The 27268-nt window shown below is 42.6% G+C and overlaps 1 protein-coding gene across 1 annotated transcript in view; it reads right to left on the reverse strand.

The window, feature by feature from the left end:
• The window catches only part of LOC124271156 (prickle planar cell polarity protein 3-like), a 161878-nt gene that overhangs the window by 134260 nt on the left and 350 nt on the right, over positions 1–27268 (reverse strand). The gene's annotated exons all lie outside the window — the stretch shown is intronic.

Below are 27268 nucleotides of genomic sequence, written 5' to 3' on the forward strand. Positions count from 1 at the left end.
ACCTATGTACAAAATAGATAAACAGATTAGCGACACTGATTCATACTGATTCATATCATCTATATTGACCAAATCTGTTTCCCGGTCCCTGATCCATGTTATTTTACCCTTGTGCAATGCGACAGGCCCAAATGAAGCAAGTCTGGGTACTCCCCAGGTTAAGGGTCCCTCCACACTGAGGCTCCCTTTCAGTCTTATATTGGAACATGTATATCGGACAAGGAAATGGACAGTGTTTCATTTTATTGTTTTCGTTCAACGCGGGTCCTCGTCCATGTCCTCACGAAAACGTACTGATTACTGACTTCAACAACGTTAGGTGTTCAATTGTGTTTTTGTTACGATCTCTCGTGCTCGCCTCTTCATTGCACTGGAATAAGATTCAAAGTCACGATTCTACAATTACGCCCGAGGCATAGTTCAAACACAACTTGAGAAGACGTCACTCTCAGGAAATGCAACTTTCAGGTACTCCTTTAAGTTTGTGCCCGAAGTAAAGAGATTCTCAACATTCAAGGAAATTGAATGAATTTTATTTCAACTAATCACCCTGCACTGGAAATCCTTATTTGTTCTGGGATGTAAATATTTGGAACGAATCGGTCTCCTCGTAAGAGAACTACAAGCGAGAATGCAAACTATCCTCCTCTTTAACTAGTTCGTCATCTTTAGTGTTTTGCATATTAAGGTTTTGAAGCTCGGAAGGCTTTTAAGAAAGATAAAAAATGTGCACTGTTCAGCCGACACGGATAAAAAAATGAATGTCATCTCTCATTGTAAATGTCAGCCATGTTGCGACAAACAGATTCCCGTTTATTGAGAGTTATCCTGAGTAAATGCCAGTACGCCGAGGGAACCTCCCCACTGTTTAACATGGCGCAGCTACTCTTGTACACCACACTGGGTGGCATATAAAAGAAGGTATTTGATCAGATATTGAATGTTTCGGAGAGCAGATGACGCGACTAAAGGATGGCGCAGGGGGAATGATTCGGCTTACATAAATGTTACCAGTTTTTGGCGTGCCAGTGCGCAGTGTGTTTTTCATAACAGCACTTGCGGGTTTGTCGGTTAACTGGGTATCTGTGTTGCTTGTCTGTGAAAGCGTATTTTCTCCTGCGTGTAGTTACAACGAAACCAGTTTTGTTAGGCGGCGGCAATATATAAAACACTCTAATGTGACAGACATCGATAGAAGGAGCCCAATCAAATAGTCTCATTTGTATCTGGCGACTTCTATTTTTATGTGGTGACCAGCGGAAACCGCTTTTCAGCGTAAAGAAGAGTAAGTATATAGAGAATATCACCCCAGTGTCTTTTGATATCAAATATATCACCACGAGTTGATAAAGTAACAAATATCCGAGGCTTGCCGAGGATAATTTTACTTTTATCAACGAGTGTTGATATATTTGATATCAGAAGACACGAGGGCGAGATTCTATTTATCATCAAAAATCACTCTTCATTAGTTTTCAATGAAAAATGTACATCTCTGAACAGTACTGCCATTAGGTTTGCAGTGCAGTGATGTCATAGCATTGTGACGTCATCAAGTTCATGACGTCATAGCATTGTGCAAAATCTACTGTCAAAACGATATCTCCTAGGAGATATCGTCTGATCTCACACAAGCGATATCTCCTGTGAGACACAGTTTTGGATGATAAAGTACATTTGTAGAGCGCCTACAAATGTACCTCAAAGATGCTCAGTGGCGCTAAAGACAAATTATGGGCACAGACAACTTTACTCCAGTTAATCCAAGCTGCCTATAAGGCGCTTGAAGGTTAACAGTCATATGACCATCTTATCCCACCGGGTACCCATTCACTGATGCAATTCTGAACAAACTTGCTTGCCTGAGGTGAGACCACGTGTGTCACATGTGGTTCGTTGTGGAGCAGGACTGAAGTCCTAGAAAGTCAAGCTGCCAGACACGGTCACCCAAGAGTATGGTAGTTATGCAGTGTTATCGCCAAAACAAGAACTGGTCATACTTAGTGGCCATCTTATCCATACGATCCCCTCTTTAGTCAAGGGTAGCACCGACTGTACCCGTTAGCCTGGAACACTGTAGCACTACCGATAAGCTATATACGTTCATATGATAACCTTTAAACTCACCCAGTGATACTAAAGCTCTATCACGCGATCAAACCGTCTGTGACATCGGTACTTCAGCTAGTTCTTACGAAGCCTTAATACCGGCCTCGTAATCATGCCGCCTGTTTACGCAGGGTATTGCTTTCCGACATATTTCTTTTAATAACTGTTAAGTCAAGATACTCAGAACGTGAGAGAATAGGCTTCCGTGATATGGCCGCCATTGGATATCTGATTGCCTGATAGTTATCGCACTATCACAGGGGTCGTCTCAATAGCAATCTGGTAATATTTGGGAATCAACGTAGTCTTTTAACTGACTTATGTAATTTGGTTACGTATGAAAATGACCCTTTCCGTTTCAGGACTTGCGAGCAAAAGTCGCACTGAAAATAAGAAAATCCACCGTCGTAACACTTTTTTGTATATGTTTTTTTATGATTGCCGATTATTAGCGTTAAGTTTTTAGGTTCTAATGTTTTGTAATACGTGCCCTGTTTTCAAGTCTGCTCGAGGAATCGACTTTTGTAGATTACTCTATTGATGTACCGCGGTGAACGACCTTGACTTAACATATTGCAGATATCACATCAAAGGGAAATCATTTTTTCCGACTCAGAACTGTGTAATGACTCTGCCTGTTTAGGTTACGATGATGTTACTTTAACTGACGTGTCAATGCAGATTATAGAGCTAACTTTTGCTCCGATTCTGACAGTTTAGATCAAACAGTTATTCATTCTGATCAAGCATATGTCGACATGTTATGGTATTTTGTGTTAGATAGATGGGCTTTCATGTAAACTTGGATGGGTCATCACGGTGCTGTTCTACTTTGTAGTTTCTACAAGACTGTATATCCTACAGTTGCTTACGTTACCAACAACATGCAACATGCCCACTAAGGTTAAAAGCGTTTGTATGTTTCATTACCACGGCGGTCTGTAAATAACAGAGCCTGGGCCAGACAATCCAGTGATTAGTATTATGAGCATCTATCTACGCAATAGGGATGCCATAACATGTGTCAACCAAGCTAGCGAATCTGACCACCCGATCCCGTTAGTCGGCTCTTCCTACAAGGCATTGCCGAAGATCTGATTCGACTATACTCACAGACGTACACATCTTGTAGATAGGCGTACTTCAACATAGGACGCGGTTGTGCCAACATCGTACACAACCATACCAACATCATACACACCCATACCAACATCGTACACCAGCCATACCAACATCGTACACCAACCATGGAAGACCCTAATCTATATTATCTGGAAGTGTCACAACCAACATCGTGGACCAACATCGCAGATCATAAGCCCAAACCTAAACGAACGCTTAGACTCTGAAAATGTATAATTTTGGTAAAAACGAGCAACTGAAAGTAAAACAAAGAGCTCCAGAGACATGGCAAACTCCGAAGACTTGTTTCACTTAAGGCTATCGCTATATAACAAGGAAAGCGAAAACCTTAGAGTAGAGGGGAGATGAAACACAGTCCCCTTAACAGTTATATACACCACTTCAACCTCGTATATCACACACCAACCCTACATCCCAGACAAACACAACCAACGTAACATGTGTTATATTCGGGATTACACATTCTCAGTAAATTACAGATTCTAGTGCTTTTTGGTCGGTTGAGCCCATCCAGGATTCGAACTCACGCTCACAGAGTCAGGCATCTAATCGCCAGCACACAAAGTCAGACGACTAACCCACTCAACCACCGCAGTGCCTAACTCACAGCGTGTGGGTTCGAATCCCGGATAGGACTCAACCTAGCAAACGTACTAGAATCTCTACTTAACTAAGAAAGTGTAATCCCAAATATGACATGTTACATTTGACCATTTTCTAAAAGGCACTGTGTATTCATAACACAACCAACATCCATAACAACCAAACCGACATTGTTAACCAGCACCACCATGATATAGGGCCTGTAAGTCTCGCGAGGCGCTACATCCGGTTCTAAGCTGGTTCCCGGCTCCCTTTGAGCGCGCCAACTTCCGATATGCGAGACGGGGCCCAGCTTACTTCCGGTACCAGATATTCAAGAACCAGTTCTGGCTCCAAATTGCGAGACCGCCAAATATGACTTTACTGGACCTGTCCAAGCGTACAATCATTCTTGGCTGTCACAGCTGTTGACAGTCGTAATAGTTGGCTAATTAGGGGATGGTTAGATTGGAAATTTGTTATTCCTGCAAGGATTATCGGTTTCCTACTGTCAACTGACAACCATGATACCAGTCGAAAAGGTATGAAACGCTGTTTGTCACCGGAAGTACTAAGGTCTCGCGAAGTGCCGTGACCTACTTACGGGCCCTATTATCAGCAACTGTACATGCCACGTGAAATGTCCTCTTGTGGCACAGTGTTTCCACAGAAGTCTCACGGTCCCTGAACCGCATTGTATTCCCTTCCCCTCAGCCCTATCTGCAATATGAAAGCTCTACACGAAGCAAGTCTAGATTTCCTCAGGTTCTGAATCTCCCATCTCACTGGGACTATTTGTTTCTATCAAAATTGTATATATTCAGAGACTAAACGTTAGCCTTCTCCTACAGCTGCAAGCTGGACCTAACCGCCATATCTATAATAATTTGCCAATTACTCAGATGCGTAATGCAGTATTTTTTTAACCTTTAGTGCACGAATAAGCTGATTATTCTAAATATATTCCGAGAATTGCAACTGTGTGGAATTATCGTAATTTGTGATCACTGAAAATCCCCAAAGTGCAATTGCTACTGTAGGGATGATATAATTTAAAGGGCGATCAATCCAACGATTGCTCCAACGGGTACGTGCTCTTTTTAACACGGCGATTTGCACTTGGCATTAAAAAGAAATATGATCGATTTACAATCATTCAAATATGACTGAAATATGGCTGAAATAGCAACAGGTTTGACAGATATTTCTATGTTTACATGTCCCCAGACACATGTAATGTTTGGGATTAACGGAAGTCGTTGATATGCACGATTCATGTAATGTCAAAGTTTCTGCTCGGGAATGTTTAGGGGCGGTGGGGTAGCTTAGTGGTTAAAGCGTTCGTCACGCTGAAGGCCCGGGTTCGATTCCCCACGATGGGTACAATGCGTGAAACCCAGCCAGGTAGGAGTCAGTTTTCTGTTTCAAACACTTTTCTTTTGTTTTTGTATTGTTTGGCGCCACACTCACATATTCCAGCTAAATGGCGACCTGTAAACAATCGAGTCTGGATCAGACAATCCAGTAATCAACAGCATGAGCATCGATCTGCGCAATTGGAATACGATGACATGTGTCAACCAAGTTAGCTAGCCTGACTACTCAACCCCGTTAGTTGCCTTTTACGACAAGCATAGATTGCTGAAGACCAATTCTAACCCTGATCTTCACGCGTTCAAAGGGTCCTTTTCTGACTACATTGGGAAAACTACAATTAACGTCATTACACTATAAAAGTGAATACAGTAGAATACATGTTCTATTTTCTTCTCCTCGTTTCGCTGAATACATTTCATCGCAACGAAGAGAGTCAATGTGCCCAAGAAAGATAGAGGTGTGAACTGAATTAGTTTTCTTAATAGTTATATATTCCTGAACAAACAGCTACAGATAAGATATGAACTGGTGTTGTAAATAGAATGCACAGCTGCCTTGACGCAGAGAATATGTCTGTTTCTTTGCATAGGAGCCCAGTCCTTCACAGACTGAAACCAGTTGGAGAAACATTTTTCGTCGTTTCTTCCTGAAGGTAATTCAGATAATTCTGATAATTCTGCGACAAGTCAAATATGCAGGCTATGAACGATCCGAGCGTGGACGGATGGTTGAAGGCAAGAGACTGAAAAACAGTAGCCCACAAAATACCACGGTATGCGAACAGTAATTTTGGAAGATGGCCGGCGACATTAGGTCCATAAAGAAGGGACGAACCCGACACATGCAGAGCGGGATTGTCGGACGAGATATACCGGCGATAGCACGTGAAGAACGTGGCTCTGCTGATTCCAGTACAAATTGATGAGGGTCGCTCATCGGAAGTGAATTATGGGAAGATATCCTCGTAGAAATGAGAACAGAAAATGAACAAATACCTGGAGATGTTATCTGAAAAAAACTTTATCTTCTACCACCAGTAAAGATGCTAACATTGACTCTGGGCACTGACAGGTAGCTTTATACATCCGACAACGGACAATTGTTGTTGTTTTGTACAAGTTAAGACAACACCTCAGTTATCGTCTGCAATACTGACAACTGATTGACCCGTTTCCAGAACTGTTTTTCCCTCTCCAAATTTGCCGTCCTTCGCGCATGGGCAGAAGAGAAAATGAGCGAAACGGTTGAAATGCATTGTGACGGCCGGCCCGAGGCTATTTTGGGGTGTGACAGAGACGGGCGATATATATCACTGAGACGAGGGGGTTGATTAACATGGCTCCTGATATATCAGCCGATCCCCGCCCTCCAGGACCGCGGGTCAAACACTCTCGCCCTCACGACTTTAATTTGGTCATCTATTGTGGTCAGAGGTCAGTTCGATGCACACGAAGTAATTATTGAACCTCACCATGATGTCCTTCACCTTGGCAGAGCTGCGAGTTTATCATTGTAAATCTTTTTGGCAGGAGAAGAATTTACAACTTTTTAATGCGCGTTTTCCCCCTGTTTATTTGTATTTTAACGCCGCACTCAGCAATATTCCAGCGTGGGGAGGGAGATGGGGTGTAGCGTAGTGGTTAAAGCGTTCGCTCGTAACGCCGAAGACCCGGGTTCGATTTCCCATGTGGGTACAATGTGTGAAGCCCATTTCTGGTGTCGCCCGCCAAGATATTTCAGGTATTTTGCTAAAAGCTGCGTAAAACTAAACTCACTCACTCCAGCTATATGAACTTGACCAATCAAACCAGTGATTGATATTATCAACAAAGACCCATGCATGCACAAGTAACCAAGTGACTGAATTTGACCATCCGATCCACTAAGTCGCCTGTTTCGACCAGCATAGGTTTGGCGAGAGCTGTTCTAGCCCGGAGGGACGGTGGGGTAGCCTAGTGGTTAAAGCGTTCGCTCGTCACGCCGAAAACCCGGGTTCGATTTCCCATGTGGGTACAATGTGTGAAGCCCATTTCTGATGTCCCCCGCCGTGATATTGCTAGAATATTGCTAAATGCGACGTAAAAACAAACTCACTCTAACTCGAAAACCGCACTGGTGAAATATTCAGATTGAGACATTACTTCCAAAAATTTAGATGGTGTCCATTGCAATGAAACGTCGGCCATGTTGTGAGTCTTTATTGCAACGTGTTCCGTCAATTGTGGCGCCGCTGTCTCTTTGTACAAAACACACAAGCCAGGGAGTGAGTATGGTTTTACGCCGCTTTTAGTAATATTCCCGAATATTCACGAGGGTCACCCGACATGAGATTTACACATTGTACTCAGGTCGAGAATCGAACCCAGGATTTTTGGCATGAATAGCGAACGCTCTAACCTTTAGGCCACTCCACTACCCCTCCATGAGACAGAGGGCCACAATATGGCTGACAGTTTATAGACTTTGCGACTTTGCTACCTCAGTAACACCCTCGAATACGGGTATATAATCAGAGTGGGTGTAGGATTTCATCCCACGCTTGACAAAGCGAATCCTGACATGACTAAGGGAAGTAACTCCCAGGTCATTTTTGTCAAACATGTGTAAATGTATAGCACATATCTTGCAAATATTCCAATCCAACATAACCAAAACTTAGACAATAGATTTAATTTATAGCCAACGCTGATGTAGAAAAATATACAATTATGGAGTTGCAGAAAACAAGCCATCCATTGTCTCTTTCAGTCTTGCTGTTATTAACATTCCTAAAATGCACGAACGAAAAATAATTTTCAATACAGAGTTTATTATCATAGGATATGCAGAGAGGTGGATTTTTATATTGTTAAAACTCTCCATCTTCCAACTGTGCGGAAATGTCGGTCCAGTTCCAAGACAGGTAATTATCTTCTTATTTGACCGTGGCATCTTTTTGGTGCCAAAATCTATTTCTACCCCAATTTATCATAATCCATTCTGGATGATGCATTATTATTTCAGCATTACTTTTCGTACACCGAAGTGGAAGTCATCAATCTTTCTTTTCTATTGAAGGTGGTGGATGAAAAAAAACAATGCACCTACCAAAGCTTGTTTAAAATTTCCGACAAAATGGAATATAATTTGTACAGACATTAGAAAGGCATGGCAGATATATGTTGAACTGTGAAGTTGACGACGTCGATTCTTTACTAGCAGACTCTTTAAACAGACTTATCGATCACACAAGATCGCTGAGAGTTACAAGACAGGTTGATGAATAAAAACGAACACGGAGCCACGAAGGTGTCATGAGTTGTCTCCCCTGTTATCACTCGTGCGCGTACAGGTCTCCCAAGCGGTTTAATTCGAGGGAATACAAAGATGTTTTTTTCAACGTAAATGAGTTGCAGGATTGTTGATGATAATCATTTTCCGAACTGATTCCACCAATCAATCACTGAAGGCACGTACTCATCAAAACATACGCCATTCCTTTGACGTATTGTCGATGGACTGGAGTACAAGGAATTTTTCAGATTAGATATTCATGTTTTTTTCGTATGCAGCTCAACTTATCTTGGGATCGAATATCGTAATATTAAATGCTCTTCCCCACGCCGACAGTAGAGACATTGAATGTATGACCCCACGGTAGCCTCAACATGACGTGGGTTACACAAGAAACGAGAGAGACGCCTGTCTCTTCTAGACTGGGAAACAGGCGCCGAGGGTCACAGTGAAGATGGCTACCTCGGTTATCATGTCCAGACTGGCGAGGTTTGTTTACACGACTGGTCACAGGCGGTTAACCTGCCGTCTCTACATCCAGTTAATACTATGATACTGATCTTTATCAATTATGTGTTTGATGAACAAGCGCTTGTACGTTCTGAAATATATAATTCCGAAATACAGTATGAATAAATCATTAGAGCCAAAGCCTAATGGTGAAGATGAGATAGTGAAGACGGTATTGGAAGATGAGATAGTGAAGACGGTATTGGAAGATGAGATAGTGAAGACGGTACTGGAAGATGAGATAGTGAAGACGGTATTGGAAGATGAGATAGTGAAGACGGTATTGGAAGATGAGATAGTGAAGACGGTATTGGAAGATGAGATAGTGAAGACGGTACTGGAAGATGAGATAGTGAAGACGGTACTGGAAGATGAGATAGTGAAGACGGTATTGGAAGATGAGATAGTGAAGACGGTATTGGAAGACGAGATAGTGAAGACGGTACTGGAAGATGAGATGGAAGATGAGATAGTGAAGACGGTATTTGAAGATGAGATAGTGAAGACGGTACTGGAAGATGAGATAGTGAAGACGGTACTGGAAGATGAGATAGTGAAGACGGTATTGGAAGATGAGATAGTGAAGACGGTATTGGAAGATGAGATAGTGAAGGCGGTATTGGAAGATGAGATAGTGAAGACGGTATTGGAAGATGAGTTAGTGAATGGTGTTTTATGCCGTTTACGGTCTGTCCGCTGTGATCGGGTTTGGACCAGAGAATACGCAGAGTCACCTTTGATAGGTGAGCTATTATGACCACAAATCATCGTTATTCGACTTAGGTGATATAATGGGGCACTGTGCACATATCTGTCACAGGTATACTATAAATGACTGTCCTGTGTAAAATGTGGAGAGGTACCCCCGTCAGATCTGGGTTCAAATCGGTCTTCATCAACTCATATTTGTTGCAAGAGGCGTCTAACGGGTGGTCAGACTCGCTGACTTGGTTGCATAGTAATTGCGCGGATGTATGTTCATGTTGTCAATCACTGGATTGTGTGGGGCAAACTTGATGATGTACAGATCGCCGTGATACAGCTAGGAAATGTCTCAGTGTTATGTTGAACAACAAAGAAAAGATAAGAGAGGCAAAATGATCTTTGGGCCAGAAATACCGACCTGTATCACCCAGGTACGATGTGACACTACGTCAGCCAGCCTACACATACGCGATCACCCAATTGATTTACCTGAACTAGTGTATGATCATACTCTCAAATGATAAATATGGTCACACAAACGTGACACAAGTGACACCCATCTCTTCCTTATGATATCTCTGTGCCAACTTATTGCTAAGTCGGCGTAAAACTAAACTCACTCACTCAGTGCTAACTGTGACATGAAAACAAAATGCACTGTATGTGTACGTGACTATATACAAGAAAACAGTTTTTTAAACATGTTTTCCAAGTTTTTTCGTTAGACAATGATTCCTTTTCTATAAAAGGAGATGATGTATATTTTTGTGGGAAACCACAGAACATTTTTAACATATTCAGAGAGTCTGATTACGTCAAGTGACTGGTAGTATAGTGAATGGAATGTCCACTGCCATGAGTGCGGGAGGTCGAGGGTTCATTCACCGACTGTGTCATACCAAATGACGTTATAATGCGGGAGGTGGAGGGTTCGTTCACCGACTGTGTCATACCAAATGACGTTATAATGCGGGAGGTGGAGGGGTTCGTTCACCGACTGTGTCATACCAAATGACGTTATAATGCGGGAGGTGGAGGGTTCGTTCACCGACTGTGTCATACCAAATGACGTTATAATGCGGGAGGTGGAGGGGTTCATTCACCGACTGTGTCATACCAAATGACGTTATAATGCGGGAGGTGGAGGGGAGGGTTCATCGTTCACCGATAATGCGGGAGGTGGAGGGGTTCGTTCACCGACTGTGTCATACCAAATGACGTTATAATGCGGGAGGTGGAGGCTTCATTCACCGACTGTGTCATACCAAATGACGTTATAATGCGGGAGGTGGAGGGGTTCGTTCACCGACTGTGTCATACCAAATGACGTTATAATGCGGGAGGTGGAGGGGTTCGTTCACCGACTGTGTCATACCAAATGACGTTATAATGCGGGAGGTGGAGGGTTCGACTGTGTTCACCGACTGTGTCATACCAAATGACGTTATAATGCGGGAGGTGGAGGCTTCATTCACCGACTGTGTCATACCAAATGACGTTATAATGCGGGAGGTGGAGGCTTCGTTCACCGACTGTGTCATACCAAATGACGTTATAATGCGGGAGGTGGAGGGTTCATTCACCGAGGGGTTGTGTCATACCAAATGACGTTATAATGCGGGAGGTGGAGGCTTCATTCACCGACTGTGTCATACCAAATGACGTTATAATGCGGGAGGTGGAGGGTTCGTTCACCGACTGTGTCATACCAAATGACGTTATAATGCGGGAGGTGGAGGGGTTCGTTCACCGACTGTGTCATACCAAATGACGTTATAATGCGGGAGGTGGAGGCTTCATTCACCGACTGTGTCATACCAAATGACGTTATAATGCGGGAGGTGGAGGGGAGGGTTCGTTCACCGACTGTGTCATACCAAATGACGTTATAATGCGGGAGGTGGAGGGTTCGTTCACCGACTGTGTCATACCAAATGACGTTATAATGCGGGAGGTGGAGGCTTCGTTTCACCGACTGTGTCATACCAAATGACGTTATAATGCGGGAGGTGGAGGGGTCATTCACCGACTGTGTCATACCAAATGACGTTATAATGCGGGAGGTGGAGGCTTCGTTCACCGACTGTGTCATACCAAATGACGTTATAATGCGGGAGGTGGAGGCTTCATTCACCGACTGTGTCATACCAAATGACGTTATAATGCGGGAGGTGGAGGGTTCGTTCACCGACTGTGTCATACCAAATGACGTTATAATGCGGGAGGTGGAGGGGTTCGTTCACCGACTGTGTCATACCAAATGACGTTATAATGCGGGAGGTGGAGGGGTTCGTTCACCGACTGTGTCATACCAAATGACGTTATAATGCGGGAGGTGGAGGCTTCATTCACCGACTGCGTCATACCAAATGACGTATAACACGGCACTTGTTGTCACCCTGCCTGGTAGTCTACATTAAGGGGAGAGAACTATGACTGGTCAGCTCACAGCTCCGGCTTGTACTGTAAACCTGATATGAGTTGTACATCATCCGCTGTGCCCTGACAACCCAGTGATTGACAGCATGAACATCGATCCGACAACCGAGTTCGGACAAGTATAAGCAGACACGCATGGCTTTGAAGTGAGATAACGCAATTAAACGTTAAATCTTATTTCATCGCACCTGTCCGAAATACAGAGCCTAGTTTACTAGTCAGTCTGTTGCTCTACGCGTAGACAAATACCAGGAACTAAAACAAAATGAACAAACACTTAAGAGATATGATGAATACGTATTGCACTCAACAGGTATGGTAAAGATACAAATCTTTACAACAAGAAGACGCTTTCGAGGATATCTCAGTTTGACCATTCACAATGACAATACATCCTCACCTGTTTGACCATTCACAATGACAATACATCCTCACCTGTTTGACCATTCACAATGACAATACATCCTCACCTGTTTGACCATTCACAATGACAATACATCCTCACCTGTTTGACCATTCACAATGACAATACATCCTCACCTGTTTGACCATTCACAATGACAATACATCCTCACCTGTTTGACCATTCACAATGACAATACATCCTCACCTGTTTGACCATTCACAATGACAATACATCCTCACCTGTTTGACCATTCACAATGACAATACATCCTCACCTGTTTGACCAATCACAATGACAATACATCCTCACCTGTTTGACGCCTTGATGAGCAAAACCGTTATTAATGATGGGTCGGTATCCATCCATGGGAACAACAGACGGCGTCGGAGACGTCACGACAGCGTCTTCGGTGTCACTGTAGCGGTATATCTCCATAGCTGGTCACATACACATCAAACAAGTCCAGAAGTAACTTGGTGTAGTCAGTATTTCACAAGAGTCTCAGTTCAGATGTGTACATGATTCTACACCCAGTACATGTGCACCGCGTCTTGTGCAGGTCTTCAAATTTAGTTCTTTAACATCTAGAGGTGGTAGTATTCCAGAATATTACAATATAAGTTATGCCTATATGGTTAAAAGCAGATGCGTCTGTATCAAATGTACCGTGAAGGACAAATATCGTTTCACTTCATACTCCGTGAAGTCCTTCGCGAACACTGCTCAGCGTTCCGTGAGCCATGACGGGAACTGTCCTCCAGGTGCATGGTCACTTTATGTCCACCTCACCATTGGTCAGAAAACGGACGTACGCTTGTCTGATCAGGTCACAAGTGTGACGCACAGGTGTCTACTCTAACGCTGGAGGCAAAGTGTACCTGCGTTGACATCAAAGACGCCGCCGACAGGTAATGTTAAGTAATATCTGCGACGTATTGGACGTCGATCAGGTATCTTCACTACACGGACGCGTGGCCTACATGCTCAAGAAGTGAACGTTTTGTGTCATCGCAGCGCCAGGTAGTGATTGACGCTTCATCACAGGTAGATAACACCTCAGCTCAGCTAGAAGATCGCTGTAAATGATATCGTCTACAGGTGAGAAAGCAGTTAGGACGCCAAGGTAATAACTACTCAAAATCCCCACCCACCCGCCCCCGTTTGAAACAGCCGCGACGACTTCACAAAATAACGAGTTGTTAAAAAAGTGAGTGGTCAATAGCACCTGGTCAAGCGTTTCTTATGTAAGTTATTAGCGTGCCGTGTCAGGAGGTCTGTAATTTAAACACGTAGAATCGGTTCAGCGTCCGCTCGTATTTGAATCCTCAAATTTATAGTTTAAGTCAGCAATAAGTATGAAGTGTTGGCTGAATAAAGCTGGTCTTGTGTTCACCTTCAGCATGCTGGACAAACACATGTATCAGAAAGGTGACCGGTGTCGTATGTCTTGAATGTTCTTTGTTTAAAACACGCTGGATTACGCAGAGTAACCCGGGGATTACTCGGATAGAGGGACTTGTTTGATAGTCAGTGTACATCCGGTGAGCATGATATAACAATGGACAGCGGTGACTCCTGGATGGGCGGGACTGTAACAGTCGGACAGGGTAACACAGTCTGTCTCGAGTGGCCACAGTCCCTGATCCCCTTCCCCTTACATCCAGCCCTCTCTGCAATGTAAATCCCTAAATGAAGCAAGTCTAGATTTCCTCATCCATCTCACTGGAGCTCCGTTTTAATTTAAAACTAACATTTTGTTTCTATCAAAATTATGAATATTCAGAGACTAAGCGTTAGTCTAGGGGTAACCGTAAGTACAGTCATGTTCTGTTTGGGGAACATGTACGTAGTCAAGACTAAACTTAACAGTACATATACAGTCTTCACATATACAGCTTAGACTACCACTTCCACCCCAAAATAATATAATCTTATTTAAATATATATACTCAGGATTAAAATCTTGTCATGAGTTGGATTCTTTTTAAGTTTATTCTCATGGATCTGGAAGGCAGACTATGTCATGCTCTATGGGGAAAAACAAACTGCACTGATGTTGATGTTTTGTTACCGGGTACCTGTGCTTCCTTTAAAATATCTTTATTATATATGTCCCCACACAGAGCTAGTAGCTGTTCCGTGGCGTTTACCCGACAGACCCCTCGATTCGGAACACACCACGCTAATAACACGAATCTATTCCATGGCAACTGCAACACGATACGCGTCTTAAACACTTGCCCTTAAACACTTGCCCTTAAACACGTGCCCCTTAAACACGTGCCCCTTAAACACTTGCCCTTAACACCTGCCCTTAAACACGTGCCCTTATTCCATTGCCCTTAAACACTTGCCCTTAAACACTTGCCCTTAAACACGTGCCCCTTAAACACGTGCCCCTTAAACACTTGCCCTTAACACCTGCCTTTAAACACTTGCCCTTAAACACTTGCCTTTAAACACTTGCCCTTAAACATGTGCCCTTAAACACTTGCCTTTAAACACGTGCCCTTAAACACCGATCCTTAAACACTTGCCTTTAAACACTAACACTTGCCTTTAAACACTTGCCTTTAAACACTAACACTTGCCTTTAAACACTAACACTTGCCTTTAAACACTTGCCCTTAAACACTTGCCTTTAAACACTAACACTTGCCCTTAAACACCTGCCCTTACATATGTGTACTGATATTTGGATCATGCAACTTTCTATGTATTTATTGAGCTGGAATCATCCGGTTTTGGCCGCTTCGCTGAGCTCAAAGACTGATAAAAAGTCTGTACAGTCGGGTTCCGTCTCGATGGGTAACTAATACTATCTATATTATTATACGTTTTGAAATATAAATACTCGTATGCGAAGACTATTGGGAAGGGAATCACGTGAAGCGTATCAGGTGAGGTGTTGATTTGGGACCAGAATCTAGTAGGTAAACATCATGAAACAGCCCGTAATTCTGTGTAGCACTGAGTCAATATCTAAACCTTAGTTTACGAGAAAGGCTTGTTATGATTGGTTGTTGTTTAACGCCGCACTCCGCAATATTCCAAGTATATGGCGGTGGTTTCTACATAGTTGAGTCTGGATCAGTACAGACCTTCATTCATATTCATCAAACCCGTGAAGATCCGGGTTAAAATTGGTCTTCAGTAACCCATGCTTGTCGTAAGAGGCGACTAACGGGATCGGGTGGTCAGGCTCACTGACTGGGTTGACACATGTCATCGGTTCCCAATAATAACAACATCCCGATTATTTACAGACCGCCGCCATATAGCTGGAATATTGCCGAGAGCCGCGTTAAACAACAAAACAACCAACCATGTAGTTCACTTGTATTTTCAATAATATTAGGCTTGCTAAAATTTACGACATGTGTATGTATCATAGCATATCTATTCAAGGTGCTACAAGTGCTTGATATGCCACCAGAATAAGCCGATCCATGAGCGTCCTCATCTCTAGGGGAAGTATTCAACATGTAACACTTAGCCTTTAACGGTGACTCATTCTGTTACCGATGTGAACAGTTACACGTACATATATTTCCCCCCATGACACCGGTGTGATTGAGTGAGGCCTGAACGCCTTGCACGTGCACGACCGATTCTCACCTTGGCTACCTCGTCCCCTCGTTACGTGTGTGACAGTATATAAATATGGCCATTCATGAATAAGACAATTGACACTTTCTTAGACACTTGCGCTATATATCACTTCATGCACGCTCGCCTATAATTTCATCTGATCAGGGTATGGTTACCAGTGACTGCTTTATTGGCAATTAAAAAGATTAATGTCGTAACGCTAAGTCCTCCCGTCATATTTGCAGCATCTTACATCACGTTGAACCATCCTCCCTGACAGTTATACGTGAAATAAATACTTGAGAGATATTATACTGTTTGGGTGAATATTTATGGACCATTTGAATACAGGTTTAAGATAGAAAGTGACAGAAATGAGAATCCACACTGTTTTAAACGGAACAAAATGATGAAGGTATGACTGGACGGTCGATATAAGAGGCTTGTAATACATCAGTTTTACTGTTGGGCATATTGGTCGTTGTTTAGAAGATACAATCCCAGCGTTGAAGGAAAACCAGGTTCTATGGATAGTCAACTTCTTTATTGCAATGAGTGCGACGTTTCGGTGTAGGTACTAACACCGTTATCAAGCAAGTGATACAAAGAGTTGACTGTCCATAGAACTTGATTACACAATGCCAGAAGCTGTACTTTACTAAGAAAGTACCTTTAATCCCAAATATAATACTTGTTTGCAACTTCTAAAATGCCTCTCAAAGAATCCCAGCGTTGTTTTACTGCTGGACATATACTGGTTGCCAATCAAAGATACAAACCCACTTGTCATATATGCACGTGCAGCACAACCTGAGGAGTAAAATATTATGCGTATGAATAATTGGTCTGCTTATTCAATATTTACTGTCCAAGTACTAAATGGGGAAAAATTTAAGAGACATGTTTGTTTGCCGTTAGTTAAGCCATAAGGTACTATACAGGGTTGTCCTAACACAATGTGACTTCAATATCTGACGTGGGGTAATCATGACGTCCTTTATTGAGTAATTTCCCAGTATAAGCTTTGTAAAATATATATCAAAGTGTCAATAATCTAAGGGTTGCTATCTCAATGACTCATTTACATTCTTATTTGAATATATACTGAGTCAAAAAGAAACTTCACATTCTTTCTTCAGGGCACTATAAAAGAACAAGAGATGGTAAGATGGTTAAATTGTTATTATTTCATTGCTGAGATCTGTGTGATGTACTCGATACACTGACAGTGCCATAATCAGTTCCAATAGGTTACACCGCCGTTCCAAAACATGGGTATAAAGAATGTCAAGTCACAAGAATAAAAATGTGAAATTTCTCAGTTCAATATTGTGTATGGCCGCCCCGCGCATTCAGCACTGCCAAACACCGTCTCCTCATCGACCGACTGATGCTTGTGAACACGTGGTTGGGGATTTCGCCATTGCTCTTGCAAGGCAGCGCCAAGTTCCTGCAAATTCTGAGGTTGGTTCCTAAGACCACGAAGCCTTCTCCCAAGTGCATCCCAAACGAGCTCTATTGGATTAAGGTCAGGGGACCTCGGTGGCCAGTCCATGACGGTGATTCCGGCGTTTTGAAGGAAATTTCGTGTCAACATCGCGGTATGCGGCCGAGCATTATCATGCTGGAACTGTAGACCTGGGCCATGAGCCGCCATGAAAGGAACGAGTTCAGAGGTGAGCACCTGGTCGCGGTAAGCAGCAGCTGTGAGGTTTCCACGGATGACCAGAAGTCGGGAACGGTTGTTCCCACAGAAAGCACCCCACACCATGCAACTTCCGCCCCCGAATCTGTCGACTTCCTGTACACAACATTGGGCATACCGTTCACGACGTCGTCTCCAGACTCTATGCCTGCCGTCCGCGAATCTGAGGGTAAACCTGGATTCATCGCTAAAGACGACTCGATTCCAGTCTCTCTGGGTCCATCGGAGGTGACGTTGGGCCCACAGCAGACGTTGACGTTGATGAAACGGCGTCAATATTGGCCCACGATATGGACGTCGAGAATGGGGATTGGCAGCCCGCAACCGATTTCGAATGGTCTGTGAGGACAGTCGACCTCTAAACATCTCAGCCCTGTTTCGTGTAGCCGGCAGAAATCTGTCACGTAGGTGACGTAGGACGATTTGACGGTCTTCTGCTCGTGACGTCACACGTGGACGACTCGACCTTGGGCGATCAGAAGTGGTGCCAGTTTGTTGTAGACGACCTCGCAAGTCATACACAGTACGACGGCTGCATCCCATTGCTCTTGCGACGTCAATAACTGATCTTCCCGCTTGCAACATGCCAACGGCACGTTCACGTTGCACATTTGACAATCGTGGCATTTCAAGTACCGTTAGAACTGTGGTTTAAAAGTGTTTTTTCAATTCTTGAGGCCAATGCAAACACGTGCATATGAAGAAAACTTCGATGCGAAGATCACGTGATCGACTGCACGTGCAAAACCTGATTTGGCACTAACGTCATTTGCACGACAAATGGATGGGTTTGAGTGGTTTTGCTAACGTTTTTCTAGAGTCGAAAGATAGGGATCCCATTTCGGATACATAGATGTATCATCAGAGAAAAATTATTCATTATTTTTCAAATTAAATTTTGTGAAGTTCCTTTTTTGACTCAGTATATATGTCTCCACTATATGTTAAGGGGTAAGCAACTCGTGAAAATCCCTGTTAGAATGAACTTTCAGTAACCCACGCTTGTCGTAAGAGGCGACTAAAGGGATCGGGTGGTCAGGCTCGCTGGCTTGGTTGACACATGTCATCGTATCCCAATTACGTAGATCTATGCTCATGCTGCTGATCACTGGATTGTCTGGTCCAGACTCGATTATTTACAGACCGCCGCCATATAGCTGGAATATTGTTGAGTGCGGCGTTAAACTAAACTCACTCACTGAGAGGTAAGCAAAACTTTGGTCTATATTTGCAGTCAGTATTGCATATCAGTAAGATGTCTGGCACAGTGATAGACACTCAAGACATCAGTCTCGTTCAGTGGGAACATGGCACATCAACTCCTTGTGGCCCATTAAGATTTCTACATTATGAAACCTTCTGTCTATAATATTACGAAGAAAAACGTGGCGTTCGTTAAATATAAACTAAATATATAATCGAGTCAACATTCACGGTCCTTGGTTTCCACATTAAAACCAAGGACGTCGATGTATTCCCCAGGCTACCCCTGTTTTTTCAGAATCCATAAAATTTTCTCAGATTATTTGCCTTCCAGCTCGATGAAAAGCCATTGTAACAACAAATCCTCCAAAGTACGCCCCAAAGTCAATCGACATTGACTACTTTCGTTTGCAATGTAATCAACATGAAAGGGTGTTGACAAAGGTCAGAAGGTCAAATACCGATAGTGCCACCCCGAATACAGGTACTCCCAGCAAGCAGCGGGTTGTCCGGAATATAGTCCACTTCAATGTCTAGAACAAACACTCTCCGGTGACAACGGAATTAAACCAAAGCCTTTATTCCTGACAAGTATATTGTAAGCTCTGGTCGTCAGTTAGCCAACATCTGCATTGAAAAGGGTTAAAACCTGCCGTAGTGTTTGTCCCAGTAAAGACTGAAGTGGCCCGTCGTTCGTACTCGGTTAGACAGAAGGATTAAAGACGCGGTCTCGAGTATCGGACTCAATGAAGATCAAAGAAGAATTACGACGGTAAATTACAGGTGACTTGTGACTCGGGGCTGGGTGCCCTACCTGGGCGTTGTTCCGATGCACATAGCGGAGAGGGGGTCGCTTGCATGCTGTGTGGTCGGGGTATGGCACGGCAAACAACGTCATCGCATCGACGAACACGGAGAATGGGGTACTTTGATGGCACTAGTCAGACAAAGTAGAGTCAAATACTCGCTAGTGGGACAGCAATTATTTTGCTTGCTTGTCAAGTCGTGTTTACTTTGGACTAAGATTTAAGACATTTTAAGTTGATTTTAGTATTAAGACGTTTGTGTAGCGTCACGCTCACTTAATCACTTCCTCGACGATGAGCAAAGAAATCAGAGCGTAGCTGTTCACATAATGATGGATGTATTTTGAACTGCTGCAACCATTGTCTAGTATGTACGCTGCTTAGATACGGGCGGCAAATAAACGGGAGCATCTTTGAGCGAAAAATATTTCTCATAGGTGAATAGACCTCGAGATAAACCGTCCATGACCTTCTCTCACGCTCAAACTATCTCTATATGTTGCCCAACAAAAGATTTTATCGGCTGGCATGTTGCTTGAAAAAAATACGCTATCGTTTGAGGTACTATCACAAAAAGGACAGTTCGTCATTTCGGAGTACATCACATCGTTGCGAAAACCTCTCACAAGGAACATCGCTTCATTTTGCATATACCCCAAGGACGCTACATGGCTTAGAATACCTCTTACAAGTGCACTACATTGTTTAGAATATCCCTCGCAAAGTACATTACATAGTTTAGAATACCCCTCGCAAAGTACACTACATAGTTTAGAATACCCATCACAAAGTACATTACATTGTTTAGAATACCCCTCGAAAGGTACATTACATTGTTTAGAATACCCCGCGAAAGGTACATTACATTGTTTAGAATACCCCTCGAAAGGTACACTACATTGTTTAGAATACCCCTCGAAAGGTTCATTACATTGTTTAGAATACCCTCGAAAGGTACATTACATTGTTTAGAATACCCATCACAAAGTACATTACATTGTTTAGAATACCCATGGTTTAGAATACCCCTCGAAAGGTACACTACATTGTTTAGAATACCCTCACAAAAGTACATTACATTGTTTAGAATACCCATCACAAAAGTACATTACATTGTTTAGAATACCCTCGCAAAGTACATTACATTGTTTAGAATACCCCTCGCAAAGTACATTACATTGTTTAGAATACCCCTCGCAAAGTACATTACATTGTTTAGAATACCCCTCGCAAAGTACATTACATTGTTTAGAATACCCATCACAAAGTACATTACATTGTTTAGAATACCCCTCACAAAGTACATTACATTGTTTAGAATAGAATACCCATCACAAAGTACATTACATTGTTTAGAATACCCTCACAAAGTACATTACATTGTTTAGAATACCCCACTCGACAAAGTACATTACATTGTTTAGAATACCTCCTCATGCAATTACATTACATTGTTTAGAATTCGCAAAATACCATTGTTTAGATACCCACAAAGTACATTACATTGTTTAGAATACCCCTCGCAAAGTACATTACATTGTTTAGAATACCCATCACAAAGTACATTACATTGTTTAGAATACCCCTCGCAAAGTACACTACATTGTTTAGAATACCCATCACAAAGTACATTACATTGTTTAGAATACCCCTCGAAAGGTACATTACATTGTTTAGAATACCCATCGCAAAGTACATTACATTGTTTAGAATACCCCTCACAAAGTACATTACATTGTTTAGAATACCCATCACAAAGTACCTCTACATTACATTGTTTAGAATACCTCATCACAGAAGTACATTACATGTTTAGAATACCCCTCACAAAGAATTGTACATTACATTGTTTAGAATACCCCTCACAAAGTACATTACATTGTTTAGAATATCCCTCATCACAAAATTGCACACTACATTGTTTAGAATACCCCTCACAAAGTACATACATACATTGTTTAGAATACCCATCATTACATTGTTTAAGTCACAAAGGTACATTACATTGTTTAGAATACCCATCACATTACATTGTTTAGAATACCCATCACAAAGTACATTACATTGTTTAGAATACCCATCACAAAGTACATTACATTGTTTAGAATACCCATCACAAAGTACATTACATTGTTTAGAATACCCATCACAAAGTACATTACATTGTTTAGAATACCCATCACAAAGTACATTACATTGTTTAGAATACCCATCACAAAGTACATTACATTGTTTAGAATACCCCATCACAAAGTACATTACATAGTTTAGAATACCCATCACAAAGTACATTACATTGTTTAGAATACCCATCACAAAGTACATTACATTGTTTAGAATACCCATCACAAAGAGTACACTACAATGTTTAGAATACCCATCGAACATTACATTGTTTAGAATACATTACATTTTTTTAGAATACTCATCGAAAGGTACATTGCATTGTTTAGAATACCCCTCGCAAAGTATATTACATTGTTTAGAATGCCCATCGAAAGGTACACAGCATAGTTCAGAATATCCTTCAAAAGGCAAACTTCATTGTTTAGACTATCCCTCACTAAGTACAGTACATTTTACCCTCACCCTCACCAAGAACACCACTTTGTTCAGCATAATGAACACAATATCGTATTTAATAGCCATTCACAAAGAACGCTCCACCGTTTGGTGTACCCTTCTCCTGAAGCAACACAGAGGACATAGCCTCGCGCATAGACCTCTTCACCGACGGGGAAACTAAACCGTTATACATTTTGCCCTCTTTAACACGTGTCCCTCCCAGTTTAAGACAGACAGTGGGCATTGGAATCTGGCACAATCAGAGATACCATAGTCCTCATGATGGTTTGCAAACACATAACGGTAATATATGATCAAATTGAGCACAATCAAAACAAGTTAGAGTAGATTCAGAAGATGGTGAGACGGTAAGACGTATAAAAGCACTATAGAAGAGCAACAGCCAACATGCCTGGCTTGTGTGTGGTACCTGAAATTTGAAAAGAGTAGTGAGCACTAAGAGTTCTTGGCAGCCTGTGGATTTTTTTATGGCCATCCCTTACGGAGGCTTGTTACTTAACCTTATTTACCATTTTTTCTCAGGCTTTTACGACATTCCCCTACTTTACAACAGCACACATGATCCAATCTTGATAAACCCTGCTGAGAAAATGTGGGGCAATAAAAATCGAGAGTATTTTTTCACACCTAGTCGGAGAGGTAAACATTGTGTTTAAGATATCGACGCACGTGGGATACTTCATTTGATTATCATTACGCCATTATGACGCTTAAATTCACATAGCGCCCCATTAAACACCCAGCCCCCACAGAAGAGCAGTGTATTGAATATACAAGGCGCCAGACTCTTATTGACATTATTCCGACTTGAACAACTGTGTAATGTCCATCAATAGGATAAGATGATCTCGCCTTACAGTATATTGGGAATGAAAGAAAGGATTTTAATGTTGCAGTGTCGTATTTCATCAATTATTTTCAACTTTTGTAAAATTTAATTTGATTTTGTGGAGGATACAATATACTGCATTCAGTCTTATAAACCTTTATGATGACTTGCTTTCAAAATGAATAGTATTCATGAATAGTCCAGTGGGTTATTAATTCGTGATGATGAATATTCTGTATTTAACTATAGAAATCCACTCTGAAAGCGGCAAATGACTGGAAGGGTATCATTCAAATATACTTCATATTGGTTAAACGGCCGTGATGTTATGATGGCAAAGAATGTCGAAACGAATTTGTTTTATTGGTATTTCATTATTATTATCTTTTGAGGGTTGTTTTTTATCATTATTTGAGCGATAGGCTGTGTCTCGTTGGGCGACTGCTGGACCTTATCTCAGAGCTGGTGAAGGTCATCAACGTGTCATCGATATCGGGCAGTCAGACAGAAAGGTCACCAGAACAAGACTATATTCAATAACATAATTCTTCCCTCGGTGTATCAATCAAAGCTCTTTCTTGTGATGGATTGCTATATTATAGGAAGATATTAGGTCAATATTTCACTAGAGTGAAATAACACTTTCTGCCTGAACTACTGTCAATCTGCAAGTTTCAAAGACGCTGTGATTTTCCCAGACCAACCCTTTCCTCCTCCTTAAGATCAATACAAAACACAATACATACAATAATTCAGTCTGTCTCACAGTCCCTAAAACCACATTATTTCCCCTACTGCTTAGCCCTCCCATCAATGTTGAAGCCCTTAATGAAGAAAGTCTAGATTTCCTCAGGTTCTGAATTTCCCATCTCACCTGGGCTCCTTTTCAGTTTAAATGGGATTATTTGTTCCTATCAAAATCATAGTGAGTGAGTGAGTTTAGTTTTTCGCCACTTTTAACAATATTCCAGCAATATCACGGCTGGGGACACCGGAAATGGGTTTCACAGATTGTACCCATGTGGGGAATCAAGCCCGGGTTCTCGGCGTGACGAGCGAACGCTTTACCACTGGGCAACCCCACCGCCTCCAAAATTATATATATTCAGAGACAAAACGTTAGTCTGACAATATTTGTCAAATTGTTGTCACCCAATATGTGTGTTCGCGTGCATGTGACGTGTGTGTGCATGCGCGTGCGTGAGTGTGTGTGTTGCGACAACATAACATATTCTGTCTTTTGCACACTCCCCGTCAAGGGTATTCGAGTGCACCTAACGTATCAATAGTCCCTGACCCGCATGTACCCGGGACGGTGACTGTACCCGCCTCTTCTTGTACACTGCACTGTTACAGTACCCGCCTCTTCTTGTACCCTGCATGGTGACTGTAACCGCCTCTTCTTGTACCCTGTACGGTTACAGTACCCGCCTCTTCTTGTACCCTGTACGGTTACAGTACCCGCCTCTTCTTGTACCCTGTACGGTTACAGTACCCGCCTCTTCTTGTATCCTGCACGGTTACAGTACCGCCTCTGCTCGCCCTCTTTGCAGTACCCTGCCTCTTCTTGTACCCGTACGGTTACAGTACGTTTACAGTACCCGCCTCTTCTTGTATCCTGTACGGTTACAGTACCCGCCTCTTCTTGTACCCTGTACGGTTACAGTACCCGCCTCTTCTTGTACCCTGCACGGTTACAGTACCCGCCTCTTTTGTACCCTGTACGGTTACAGTACCCGCCTCTTCTCGTGTACCCTGTACGGTTACAGTACCCCCGCCTCTTCTTGTACCCTGTACGGTTACAGTACCCGCCTCTTCTTGTACCCTGCACGGCTACAGTACCCGCCTCTTCTTGTACCCTGCACGGTTACAGTACCCGCCTCTTCCCTGTACGGTATCAGTACCCCTCTTTTTGTACCCTGCACGGTTACAGTACCCGCCTCTTCTTGTACCCTGTACGGTTACAGTACCCGCCTCTTCTTGTACCCTGTACGGTTACAGTACCCGCCTCTTCTTGTATCCTGCACGGTTACAGTACCCGCCTCTTCTTGTACCCTGTACGGTTACAGTACCCGCCTCTTCTTGTACCCTGCATGGTGACTGTACCCGTCTCTGCATGTACCCTGCATGGTTACTGTACCCGCCTCTGCTTGTACCCTGCATGGTGACTGTACCCGTCTCTGCATGTACCCTGCATTGTACTGTACCCGTCTCTGCATGTACCCTGCATGGTACTGTACCCGTCTCTGCATGTACCCTGCATGATGACTGTTAGCGCATCTGCTTGTACGCTGCACGGTGACTGTACAGCTCAACGCCGTCAGCCCTACACTACGTACAACATCAGCAGCACCTTGAATAATTTTCACGTAACTTATTAATGATCATTCCGGATGAGTGGATTTACACATCTTAACTGGGACCACTTGAATGCCACACATCTCTATGTGTCCCCACTCATCAAGTGTCATTTTTCATGCTCCATCATCACTATTACAAATGGCATTCACTGAATCGTCAGTCCACACATAGACCCGTGTGACAGGACGTTCATGGTGTGGGTTCCCACCAGGTAATGGATAAAATAGTCGGCTTCTGAATCATAAAGTGTGTACTGTATGTGTACGTGAGAGACATAAAAGTGAACAGTCAAACTATGGACTGTGCACCACGTTTAGTTCTGTCAGTACTGACTGTGATAAGTGATATATTTTACGTATACTTCAAGCACTATGTTCGCCTTACAACTCATCCGCCGAATCGTGTGTATTGTTTCAAAGAGACAGCTAAATAAAAGTTGGCAGAACACGTTGCTTTTTTCTTGATAATTGATCCCATTTAATCTCGGGAATATAATGTCTTACTCAGATTGATTCACTGAAGATGCTGGGTTAAAATGGCACCCCAAAACCCATACTAGTCGTAAGTTGTGACTGATTGTCAGGTTGACATGGTAGTTAAGGTGTCATCGTACCCGAAACCGTGGGACGTGCTCACAAGATAAGTCACCGGATGGTCTGGTCAAAGAGTAGATGACAAACCGATCACCGTCACATTGCTGCAATATTGCTAACAACAGCAACCAAGGAACGCAATTCATGACGTTGTTCGTTTGTTCTACGCCGCACTCAGCAATATTCCAGCTATATGGCGGCGGTCTGTAAATAATCGAGTCTGGACCAGACAATTCAGTGATTGATATCATAAGCATCTATCTACGCAACTAGGATACGATGACATGCATCAACCAAGCCTGAACACCCGATACCGTTAGTCGGCTCTTACGACAAGCATGAGTTGCTGAAGACCAATTCTAACCCTGATATTCACGGGTTATTCATAAATGTTGTTTAAGTCACCGTCAGGGCTTTTCTAGCTTGGTATCGATACCATGGCATGACTAGTAATGAAAATTGTGTTTCAGAAAACGAGTTAGATTGATCATGAATTAGTGTGTTTGGTTACACACCACTGACAAGTATCTCAGTTTTATCACGACTTAAGGTGGGAGGAAAGTACTGAATGCCTTAGATTTTTGCATTTCGGCGAATCTCAAAGCGAGGTTCCATGGCAGCGACAACTTCTACAAGTGTTGTCTTCTTCTGTTCTCTCTCTCTCTCTCTCTCTCTCTCTCTCTCTCTCTCTCTCTCTCTCTCTATCTCTCTCTCCACACTGTGTGTGTGTGTGTGTGTGTGTGTGTGTGTGTGTGTGTGGTGTGTGTGTGTGTGTCTTTATTACATATGTATCGAATGGAGAACATTTCACCGCGATATTTCGGACAAAAAAAATACCTCGGAAATAATTCACGTGATAATCCTGACATTAATACCATATATTGTTATGATAATAGCCCAACGATGATTACACCAACGTCATCGTCATCATCATTAATATTGTTATTGTTGTTTTTGTTATTATATAATGTGAGAAGTTATTAGGTAAAGGCTAATAACTACGGATAACTCATAAATAAGGACAACAAAATTACAACAGTTATAAGTCAA

This window comes from Haliotis rubra, unplaced genomic scaffold (assembly GCF_003918875.1).
Source record: "Haliotis rubra isolate DU_JTF1 unplaced genomic scaffold, ASM391887v1 Scf158, whole genome shotgun sequence".
NCBI lineage: Eukaryota > Metazoa > Mollusca > Gastropoda > Lepetellida > Haliotidae > Haliotis > Haliotis rubra.